Source organism: Leptonychotes weddellii, chromosome 3 (genome assembly GCF_054177405.1).
Source record: "Leptonychotes weddellii isolate Sample4059 chromosome 3, ASM5417740v2, whole genome shotgun sequence".
Lineage (NCBI taxonomy): Eukaryota > Metazoa > Chordata > Mammalia > Carnivora > Phocidae > Leptonychotes > Leptonychotes weddellii.
Window position 1 is genome coordinate 144,153,726 of NC_138371.1, and position 12,897 is coordinate 144,166,622.

Below are 12,897 nucleotides of genomic sequence, written 5' to 3' on the forward strand. Positions count from 1 at the left end.
ACGGGTGCTTTGAGAGAAGAGCTCCCGGGTGTGGCTGGCAGACCCTGAATGACAGGCTCAAGGAAAGGGGGAGACTTGGAAGAACTTACGAGAAGCTGTGAAGACATTGGTCAGCTGTGAGAGGTGGGGTCGTCTTGGGCCTAGGGAATCACAAGTGAAAAATGCAGGGCTGAGCTGCAGCATTTATTGCTTCTGCTTTGGGGAAAATAAATAGTTCTTCACACACAGTCCTTGATACTAGGGAAGTCTCCAGTTTGCTCAGCATGGGTCTTTTCTCTCGTGGTCTGTGCTTTTGGTCTGCCCTGTTCCATTAGAGTGTCAGGGCAATGCAGAAGAGGTGGGGACACTGGTACCTTTCACTTCTGTCACACAAGATCACATGAAGCATTACGTGAGCATTCCCAAGTGACAGGAAAATAACTCCTCAGCTTGTGCCCTGGGCGCAGTCTCCAGCACTTGGGACTGTACTTCATCTACCTCTGGCTCCGCCAACCTCACCCTCAACTATCTCTAAAGCCACTGGAGTTCCCACAAATGCCTCTGGAGGCCCCTCTCTCCCTTAGCCAGGGCAAAAAACACCTTGTATTCTAACAGGTACAAAGTGACTCCCTAGGGGAACTACCCACCAAATAATCAATGTAAGATAATAGCTCAGTGCAAAATAGGTGCTACATAGAGTTCAGCTTGAGCCAAAAGAAACTTATAGTTTCTTTAATAGAGCATCTAATATCAATAATAGGAAATTTTATTTACTTTGATCTTTTTCTAACTACCTATACAAGCAAGCACTTGTTAAAAGTATTTTATAAATAAATTTAAATGAAATGATTGAATAGATGTAATTTTCATATTCTCATAGATTTGTAAAATGTGATTTCAATGCCAAATAGAACAGAAATGTGTACAAATGCAATCAGAACTGAAAAGACAGAGAGGCACCTGGCTGACTCAGATGGTTGAGCATCTGGCTCTTGATTTCGGCTCAGGTCATGATCTCAGGGTCCTAGGATCAATCCTCACATTGAGCCTCACATCAGGCTCTGCAATCAATGGGGAGGCTACTGGAGATTCTCTCTCACCCTCTGCCCCTCTCCCTACTCGCTCACTCGTGCACTTTCTCTCTCTCTAAAATAAATGAATAAATCTTAAAAAAAAAGAAACCTGAAAAGACAAAGCAGTTAAATCTGGGTCAAGGAACACTTCACCATCAGGATACCGTTCATGTTAAGGTTTGGCTGATAAATAGAAACTCCGAGAGAGAATGGGCTTGGGTGGCCTGGGTGAGAAGAATTCCAGGCAGAGGGAACAATAAGTATAAAGGTAAGCATTGCATACTAAGATACTTTAACCCTGGAGTTTTCCAAAACCATATAAGGCTTGCCTTGCAGCTAGCTTATTTTGTGCGGCAAGGCAATTACGTGGGACTGGAGTGGAAGAAAAGGAAGCATAAAGTAAGAAGGAAGAAACAGCTCTCCAAAAATGCATTCCTGAGCTTGTTGCCACCGTGGGCAGCTGGAGCTCCAGCCCTTTTGATACCTTCAGTGGAGAGCATAGATTGTACTCTAGACTTACCCGCTCTGGAACAGGGGTCTATTTCCTGCCCCTAGTAATCAAAGTCGGCCCTGGTGGGTTCTCTCCCTTGGCTAAACAGATTCCCACAGGTACTTCAAGTGCAGGGGGCAGAGAAGCCCTGTTGGGGGAAATCAGGGATATGCTGTACAGTGGAGGCCAGATGTGGTCAGGGTACTCCTTAGCACAGCTGGTTGCCACAATAGAGGCTGGAGTAAAATGTTAGATCAAAGGGATGTAATGCCGAGCAGAATATATGTCACTATATAATGTAAGAAAAAGTTGCTTGATATACAGACAGAAAATTTGGACTCAAGATTTAGAGAGGAAATCTAAAAGTTAGATGGTGAATACATGGTGAAAGATTTAAAAATGCTTCATAAAAATGTGCTGGATCTCGTAGTCCATGATGAATAATCAAATTTTTAAGAGAGAAGAATGACTTAATCATATTTGTGGCTCAATGAGATAATGTTGCTTATTTGATAAATGTATGGAGCTTTCCTTTAGGCCAAGTGCTGTGCTAGTTCTTGGGCATACTATGAAAACGAGATAAGCAAGAAGATCCACAGGTACCACAGCCTGTGGAGGAAGACAAATTCACAAGCCATTGCAAAAAACTGGGCTAAACTTAACGATGGGAGATACGGGTGCTTGGAGCACACAGCAGGAATCCTTGGACTATTTTGGGGGGTTCAGAAAAGGCTTTCTAAGAGAATTAATACTAACTCAATATTGAAGGCTGAATCAATTGAATTGATTCTGAATGGAGTCAACTGTATAAAAGAGGAAAAGGAGGAATGGCCCAAACAGAGAAACAGGCATCGGCAGGAGGAACAGAGCGAAATCAGCACGGTGAGTCAGCATGGCTGCAATAGTGGGCTGTGGGTGGGGAGGTGCTCAGAGATGGCTGGAGAAGGAGAGAGCATCTAGCATGTGCAGCAATTTGGAAGATTAAAAATAAAAGGAAGAAGAAGAAGGAGGAGGAGGAGGAGGGGAAGGGGAAGGAGAAGAAGAAGAGGAAGAAGGGAGGGAGGGAGGAAAGAAAGAAAGAAAGAAAGAAAGAAAGAAAGAAAGAAAGAAAGAAAGAAAGAAAGAAAGAAAGAAAGAAAGGAAAGAAAGAAAGAAAGGAAAGAAAGAAGAGAAAGAAAAGTCAAGAATCACTGAACTAAATGAACAAAAATGTTGTGAATCATCCTTGTTCTTTTAGTGCAAATAAATTAGTTTTTCTTTAGATCTAGCCTGCACCTTCCAAATATTTACTTTTGGCAGATAGAACAGAGCCAGCTTCTCCAGTTCAGAACTCACCATAACACTGCATGATGGGCTCCCAGGCAGGCACCGCACAACCCAGTAGGTGGGCTTGTCCTCCAGGGCTGGAATCATATTTCACACAAAGGATCATGGCATCACAGCAGACTCTCGAAAATGATGCTGAAATACTTATAATAACACATATTTAAAAAAAACCCACTTCAATTTGTCACTATCTTGTTCCACCCTTGTTTTGTCTCATGTAACAAGCAGGCCTTACCTGCCTTGTTTTAAATTGATTTCAGATTATATGACCTTTGCCATATAATTTTTATAATATTCCATAAATAGAATGTATGCTCCTCTCCTGGTGACTCTGGGTGTTTGCTGCCTACAGCCATCTTTTTGGAGAGAAAAAATATGGTGCATAACTCTGAGATGGGAAATGTTGTCTGCTACATTGTAGCAATATTGGAGGTTAATCAAGGGTCATATGGAATAACAGATTATTTGCTTTGCATCAACTGTAGTTTCCAAGAGCAAACGTGATGCTCCCGGAATGTATGAAATGTATGTTATGTTAAAATGGAGGTCATCCTCTCTTTGTCAGAACATGGCTTCTAGTCTGAAGTTCCAAAACTTTAGAGGCCTGGGAAGTACTTGGCCAGGTTCCAGGGGAGAGCCATGAAAGTGATAAAAGATTTGAAGGCTAACACCTTTGAGGGAAGGCTAAAAGAACAAGAATTATTTCTCCTCTAAATGAGAAGTCAGAGATAATTTAACAATCTTCAAGTATATGAAAGCTTTAATGGTGTCCAAATGCAGGGATGTTCGAGCCATGAGGCCTGGATACAGAGAAGGTACCCTGGCAGGGAGGGAGGCTGTGTGTTCTTCAGGGTATTTTGCTGAAGAAGCCCCTTCTTTCAAGGCCCTGAAGATTGGATATTGTCTAGCAGTGAGGTGTCATGCAGTGTCTGCAAGAGCACTGGGGTAAAATAAATGACTTCTAAGAATCTCTAAATTCAGTAGTTTTCGGGTTTTTAAAAGGTCTTCCATTTGCAGGGACTCTGAGGGCCAATAAATTATTGACCAAGACTTTATTCTTACACTTTCTAGAACTAGTAGCATGTCCCGATCATTGCTGGGAGTATCTGCAACCAGAATTCTAGAAGTTTGCAGATTACCAGTATACTAGCCTTCACACAATTATGCACAATAAACATGCACACACTATATACACAGTATACAATAATCATATTAACAGTCATATTTTTTAAATAATACTTTCTAAAATTTTCTTACTAAGGTTTTTTATTTCTATATTCCCTCAGTCATCTCTCTTCCACTTACCTCCTACTATCTGATAAGATACTGTTGTACTGAATCATCTCAGTCTTTCATTCTCAAAATGGAGAATGATAAATATACATTCTAATAATTCAGTTGAAATAAACATTCTTCCATTTCAGTAGCAAAATCTATGCATAGAGACACCTGCATATTTTTGGAAGTATACAAAGTTATAATTTTATGACAGACAGCAGCATAGCATTCCATTTAAAATCTTCTTACAAAGGTGGGTGATAACAGAAGCTAGGACAATACAATAAAATACTATGTCTGCAATAAAAAATCAGACTTCACTCTCCTGAAATGGGCTCATGCAGATCACTATATCTCTGTTTACGGGGAATTTTAAGATAGTCACAAAACAAAACTGCCAAGCATGAAAGAATAATTCCTTTAACAGCTGTTCAGTAAGGTCAAAAACACGGAAACTACTGAAGGTTACAAAAGTATAGCTAGAACTCTTGGGAGTTTCGCTCCTTTGCCACACAAATTTCAGAATCGTATTCTGGTTGTATTCCACCAGATGTTAGAAAACTTGGGATTGGTTACATGATTTTAGGAACTCAATTCTGTCATTTGACTTACCCCCTCATGCCATCACGACTGAGGAGACACAGTTAATAAATAAAAGCATAGATGTCTCTGATGCTTAGTTCCAAATAGAAACAAACACGGATCAATAGGAACAATCTGACACCAATATCCCAATTTCTGCCCAGACATCAGCAATAGGAAAACTATTGTGCACAATCCTGAAAATCTGTTCTCCAAATGCACTATTGACAAAAAAGCTGGACATAATAAGAAATTAAATGAAGCTAAATAAATACCTATACTGAGGTCCGGACATCAAAACTATATTTGGTGAAAAAAGCAAAAGAGAAAAAAGGAGTAGATCAAAAGGTCATCAGATGAAACATGGCTATTTTTGTGGTTCATAACTCCAGGCTGAAATATAAAATCAGCCCCAAACCAGATTTGTTTTCTTTGACACTCAATTTGAATAGATTTCTCTCTACTTTTATATTTATGGAGCTTTGCCTCTTTTTTTTTTTTTTTAATTCTCAGTGAAACCCCAATTTTTTTAAATGGAGGGAATTCAGTAGTTTAATTTTGACTTTAAAGTCATCTCAGGGAACTTCCAATGCAAATAGTTTTTACAGTTGTGTTTAAGAGCATAGAGTGATTAAAATAGAAATTAATATAAATGAGTGTACTGTGACCATGAACATAAAGTTTATCAAGGTGACTCCTTGAGTTCCTTATTTGTTAACCTCATCTGCTCTTAAATTTCATAGATTCTGTGTTGTTCTTCTTAGCTGTTCAGTATTACCTCAACATTTCGAAAGCCTCAATGACTTCATACTGTTAATACCACATTTGATTACATTTGTTATTAAACAGATTAAAGGTAAATTTGGACTGTGACAACTGTTTCTCATCTATACAAATGCAACAAAACACAACTCTAGGCAGATCTGGCTTAGTGTTTGGAACTTTCCTCTATTGACTTACAACGAAACAAAAACAAGCAGTGATTGAAATTAGTCAAACTTTGGCAGATGTTTTTAAATTCCTCAGATGGAGCAACCTAGAGATTTTTGGTTATTAAATTTTCTCTCAGAATAAAAATACTCTTAATGTAAGTGTGAAGGATTTGCAACACTTTCATATTTGACAAATTTCTCAATCCTCAGAAATTGACAGTTCAGTTATTACTCCCATTTTAGGGATAGGAAAATCCAGGCAATATACCCAAAGTCATGGCAGTACCAGGCCTAAGTCCTCTGAGTTGAGCTCCTCCAACTTGCTTACTCAATCTTAAACACATACCTATACACAGAGGACTCTCCATTTATGAGCATGCCATGTCACAAAGATCTATTGGCAAGGGATGGTATTTTCCCATTGAAACACTGTGATAAAGAGAATTTGGCTTTCCAGAAAAGTCCTTGACAGCTTATCTATTCCAATCATACTTACAATGATGTTTCTAAAAGAAAATGCATTTGAATTCTCTTTTGAGGCACAGAAATATATTTCACTTAATGCAGAGGATCAAATTCTCCCTCCCTCATGGGGGTGGGAACAGGGCCCCCACTAATTCCTCCACAGCTCCACATAGATGTGGTTAATGGATGGGAGCTCCAAGGAATCACTGTAAGACTTCACAGTTTCTTCAGTCTCCCTTCGATGATCCATCTTAAGTTGATTCTTCGTTATTCCCATTCTTTTCTTTTTCAAGCACCAAGGAATGTCTTCCTTCTACCTCTCCTGTGCAAAAAAGCTAGTCCTTTCAGCCAGAATTCTTACAATCTTCTCTCCCTTATTATAATCTCTCAAACACATATTCCTTTGAACTTTAAAAAAAAAAATTTGTGAACGAATAGTTCTTAACCCTTCAGCCTTTTAAAATGTACTTTCTTTAGGATCCAATTAAACTCCTCAGGTATGCATCCTACATACAGCAGGGTACCTGGGGCCCACTCCCCTCCCCCATAAGTCTGAGTCATGGCAATTGTCTCATGTTCCCCTGGTCCTCTCCCACTTACATTTCCCACCCTGAGGAATACTTTATGTCCAAATTTTGGCTCCCCGCCATGGGGTGCTCTTCCCTCCGACTATACACCTGGATAGCCTCCTCTCCCTTCCTTTTGCACTCAGAATACACTGCTGCATGTGACCAAAAAAATAACTCAAAGTATGAGGACTACAAAGGATGGTGACGTCATTGAAAATCACTGGTCTTAAAGTCTCCTGACTCTTCTCTGCCTGTTTTAGTGTCTTAGAACTGCTATAACAAAGTGGCACAAATTGGATGGCTTCAAATAAGTTTTTCCCTAGTTTTTGATGGTGGCCATCAGTCCTTGGTCCTCCTTGGCTTGTAGGTGCTACATTTTATAATTTGCCTCCATCGCCACATAGACCTCTTCCAGTGTGTCTCTGTCTTTATATGGTGTTCTTGTCTGTGTCTGTGTATAAATTTCTCTCTTCTTGTAAGAACATCAGTTATACTGTATCAAGAGCCTGACCTACTCTAGTACTGCTTCATCTTAACATAGCTAATTACATCTGTAACAACCCTATTTCTAAATCACATTCTGAGATATTGAGGATTAGGAGACTGTGTTAGTCAGGGTTCTCCAGAGAAACAGAACCAATAGAATCAATCTATCTATCTATCTATCTATCTATCTATCTATCTATCTATCTATCATCTATCTACCTATCTACCATTTATCAAGAGAAACTATGAGAAATTGTCCTATGTAATTATGGAGGCTGAGAAGTCTCACAATCTGCCGTCTCTAAGTTGTAGATCCAGCAAATCCGGTAGTGTAATTCAGTCTGAGTCCAAAGGCCTGAGAATCAGGGGTGCCAATGGTGTATACCCTAGTCCAAGGACAGGAGATCACTTTGAGATGAATTCTTCCTGAGACCACTAGTTGAGTGATATTTGCATTGGGTTTGAGGGTTGTCAGGACCACATTCGAAGCACTGGAAGTACTTCTCTTGACGACATAAAGTTGTGTATGGGAACAAGTTCCTTTTGCTTATTTTCCTCTCAACCAACCAAAATTTATAGCTGTAGTGTCAACTATAATGTCAAGTCTCCTGTCTTCTGGCCGGCCTCACCAATAGACAGCTTCCCACAAAAAGGACAATCTATGTGTTTCCACAAAGGTCCATCTCCCCTGTTTTTCCTTCATACCTGACCGGGTCTTGGGAGGCAACTAGGACCAACTCAAGACCCTATTTGTATGTTTCCAAACAACATAATGCCACTTGCTCTTTCCCCACAGAGTAGAGTACTTTTTTGAAGAATTGTCTCTGTTGTCTTCATCTAAGATCTTCAGCCATGGGCATCATTTCTAGCGTTCTTCTGCAGTCTTGTTTGATTTTCCCTATACCTGGCAGCCATTCCATACATACTGTGGCTCAGGTTAGAGAGTTCTCCCAAATGCACCAAAGGAGGGTTTTTTTTTTCTTCTTCTTCTTTCAGCTTTTTGTCATCTGTATTATTTCGGGGTGATTACCAAGAGGCAAAGGAAGCAGTGCTATTTTTATGCTTGTTATTTAAAATCCAAAAAATGAAGACTGGTCTCTTATTTTTGTTTTGTTTTAAACTTTATTTAACTTTTAATTTCTCAGGAAAAACTATGAAGAGAAAATAGGGCGACCACATTCAAAGAAATTAAACCCAGTAATGATGTAGTACATATAGGATAAGAATTCTTTGTTCTACTTCTTATTCTTGTAGCACTTGCCACTATGTTACATTTGGCATAGTTTTCATGGTGTATTTGACCTTATTTCCAAGAAAACAAACACAAAATCTGGATTTTAAATGTCCTGAGAACTCCACATTTAATTTCATGCTTGAAAATAACAGTTTTTATGAGATTTCAAAAGTTTGGAATAATGTTTCTCCAGTGATCCTTTCACACATGTTGTCTTTACCCTCAGAAATAGATTCAGATGAAGAATAATCAGTATGAAAAATTTTGAACTAATAGTATATTTTCCTGAATTTATTTTATGGATGGAAAATTTATTTCTAGATCATCTATATAGCAGCATCTGCTAACATCTGACCTCTTAAAACTATCGAACTATAGTAGTATGTCACTTTCATAGTGCACACTGCTGTCTTTTTTCCCCTTTTGGTGAATACAAAAAGGCAAATATGCAATGCCCACATTTACATAAACTCATATATGAAACACCTTTTCATACCAATCAAGAAATCTGGAAATGCATTGCCTTAAAAATAAAATTAAAAATAAAACTAATAGAAACTGTTTTCACTTGCTGATTTGCATTTTTTAGACAAAAAGCTACTGAAGGATGAATATTCCTATACAATTACATTCAATAAAACCTGGACTTCCAGGTAAGAAGATTAGGATGTACTCACATATATATCAATGAAATCAGTACAAACAAAGGCTGTGTAGTAGAAATTTAACCTAGCTGAACCTTGCAGACATTTGAAAAGTTAGGGCAAAAGCATTGCAAATGATTACTTCTCTTAACATGTTCTAACTTTTCTCTTACTACTACCTCTGCTGCCAGTGGTGGGTGGGCAAATATCTTTCAGCTCTTGAACATCCCTTTGTTTGGAAGCAGAGAGAACAGTAGTTTGGCCTGCCACAATTGTTTTGTTGATTGGCACAGAGTTCTAATTATTCTATGATACATCATAAGATAGAACAGATCACACAGTAACTACATTGTTCTTCATCTGGGGTCCTTTCTTTTCTACCCCAGTTTCTGCTTAGGGTTGGGTGTTCCAGCTTCTCTATGTATCTTCTATCTATCCTCTGTAAGTGTTCTGATCATTATTTTTCTTAATACATTCTGCCAGGGACTACAAAGAAAATAAGGGTGGTCAGACCCTTATATTAAAAATAAGAATAAATTTCTTCAAGAAGGGTGTTATGATAAAGAGCAAATAAGCATCACATAGATTTACTGTACAGATTACATGTATTTCAGTTCCATCTGCATAGAAGTGGTGGTATAGAGAAAGTTTTCTAGGAACTCAAGGGAAGTGACTTGCCCTTTAATGTTAGGTATAACATTAAATGTGACATTAGCTATGTGGGTAACAAAAGGAAATGAATATACCTAATTTAAAAAAATGAAAAGTAAATTGGAAAGTTAAGGGTTAAAACCACAGAACAGTAGCAATCACCATTTCTTTATTAAGTATTTACTATGTGCAAAACATGTTGTTCACTGCTATGGGGATGTAAAAAACTGAACTTGTCTCTCAGGAAGTTTTAACATATTCCTATAGACATGGAAATTAAAACAAATACAGACTAAGCCAGAAATAAATGATTTTCACAAACATTAAATGATTAACTTCCAAGACTAATTAATAAGTTCAGAAGGAGAACTGCATCAAGTCAGGGTCTAGAAAGATCTCATGTGGGAGTGGATTGAGTTAAGCTTTGAAAAGTAGATAGAAATTGGATAAGTAGAGATAAAAAAAGGTAGGCTTTTGAGAGTGAAAGTAGGTATGGACAGACTTGGAGGTAAGGAAGTCCTGAAATTATTTGGTTGGGGAAGGTGGTTAATATGGGTGAGTTGTAGGAAATATCTTAGAAAGGAAGATTAGGCCCCAATTCAGATTCTTCATACGAAAGGAGCTCTCAAAGATTTATTTATTCCAATACATAACTCTTGGCAAAGACCATACTTCTTCAAACCAAATTTGATGAAGAATTATTTCCCATTCTTGTGATTTTTATAAAATTGATGATTATATTGACTCTCACGTTAACATTTCTCTTACTTCCATCTGGACTTATTTTCTCCTTAGAATAGAACTCTCTTTATAGAATGCTTTGTATTAATCACACTGGGTTAATTGATGCTGTGGTAAAAAGACAACCTTCCAAATGTCATAAGCTAAATACAACAAAAGTGTACTTCTCCTTCACAGCAGAATAAATGTGCAATGTGGGCAGACTGGAGACTCTGCTCCACGTGATCACTAAGATCCAAGATAACTGAAGCGACCTTCTTGGTCAGTGGCACTTAGGTGGAGTATTTGGTTCTCTATGTTGGTTTAGCAAGGGAAGGTCCAACCATGGGGTTACACACTGCTCCCGTGCTTTGGCACATCACTTTCCCACATCCTAGTGGCCAGGTTAGATGGTCCCCCTCCTCCAGAGGGTATGAGACATAGGGAAACAGATGGAATGTGAGTTCCACTGTCTCTGTCACAGCCTTCGATGTGGGAAGTACATTATTGAGGGCACACTATAAAATTTCCCCTATCTTTGTTTCTTAAAATACCTCTTTTCTTCAAAAATTGAATTTGCAGATCTTATTTCTCGGCCTATTAATCACTGTGTGGGTATCTTCTCTAAACCCTCTCCAATTAATCCCTATTCTACTCATAAATGGAAATTTAAATTTATGTTGGTTCTCTAAGAAATGTAAGAGAAAGCCCAGTGCAATTATTTTTATGATCTGTGTGTGTATTTACCATTTCATAATGTCTATAAGCAAAGGTAATTTCAGACCAACTCTCTGCCCCACATCTCTGGCTGCTGTCTGAATTCAGCCCATTTTACTCTACTTTTAAGATTTTGCTCCAACTCTTTTACCTTCTTCACCAACCCACTTTCAGGCTTTCCAAAAAAGTATCTTTTCTTGAAAGTCCTTAGTCAATTGCACCTTCTCCAAAATGCTTCCTCATACTTTCTCAATCAAAATTAACCCCTCCCTCTCCAAACTACCACAGTATGTTTTTGAGCATTAAATGCTTCTCCTGGCTGCGCTGTATTTGCAAGTCTATACAGCATGCAACCAGGACTTTACTGGCCCTCTACCCTCACCCTCCTACTCTGGGAACATCTGGCACTCTCCAGAGGCAGTTTTGAATGTCAAAATCTGGGGAGGTAGGAGACTGCTTCTGGCCTCTAGTGGGTAGAACTGGAAACTTGCTAAATATCCTACAAAGCACAAGACAGCCATCACCACCAAGAATTGGCCAGCCTAAAATGTTTACGGTGTTGAAGTTGAGAAACCTTGCTGTAGAGTATGAAGGCCAGAGCAAGGACCTCGAGGGTCAACCATAATGGCCTGCAGACATTAACGTACTCAATATTTGGTAGGGAACAGGCTTCAGAAATGTCTAAAAGGGCCACCAGGTAGCATTTTTAGGAAGGAAAAATTCATTTTTAATAATATCCATGGTTTAGCTTTATAATGTTTGCCCATATTTTCCTACTTTTCATGTACATGAGAGCATTGTACTTCCCCATTCCTCTTGCCCTTGGATATGACTGTTATTTCTGGCTATTATGTTGTAGATGGAAGTGACTTGATTTATTTATGGAACAGAGCATTCTATTACTGATCTGAGACCCTCTGGTTCCTTATTATTCTTGTGGCCAAAAATCAGCCTGAATCCATAGTGAGGGCCCTGCAAGAAGATAAAGAATAGGTAATGTGAGCAAGAGCTCATTGTTTAACCAAAATGCTACGTCCAGTTCTTTGGTGCCATATGCACATGAATATTAAAAAAACAAAACAAAACAACTCATGTAACATTCCGCTCACTCCTAGAATGCTAACATATGTCAACATGATTTCTTTTAAGACTTCAATGTGATCACTGCAGCTTCACCTACCATTCTCTGACATGAACCTGTTCTTTAGATTCGTTTTGCTGATAAATCAACAAATTTTTGAAATCAACAACTTTTGAAAGCTTTCCTAAATCAGTCTTTATTCTGCTTTTGAATTTCTGCTTTGTGACTCTCACAGACAGAACTATCATACTGACTTTACCTTTCCTAGCCCCATGTAGGTTATATCTGTCTTCAATAGCACTGTATTTCTTTCCATTTGTAACACACATCTAATTCTATTTGCTTCTCTTAGTTTGTAAAATATATTTTGTTAACATGAAACCACTCATGGGACACAGAAGAATCATAAAGTTATGGAAAGATAACCGCAATGGGGTAATGAGATAGCACATAAAGCTTTGTACCTAAGGTAGAAAAACTGGATCCCTATACAACTCAACCTGTTTATTGTTGTAAGGTAGATTAAGTCTACACACGCACTTTGTAAACCATCATGCACTATGCAAAGGGAAGTTATTATTAGTGTACTCATAGGTCTCTTTCTCTGGCTCTGTTGGAACTGACCTGTGAAACCATGAGGAAATAAGTTGACTCCTTGGTTTATCAGTTT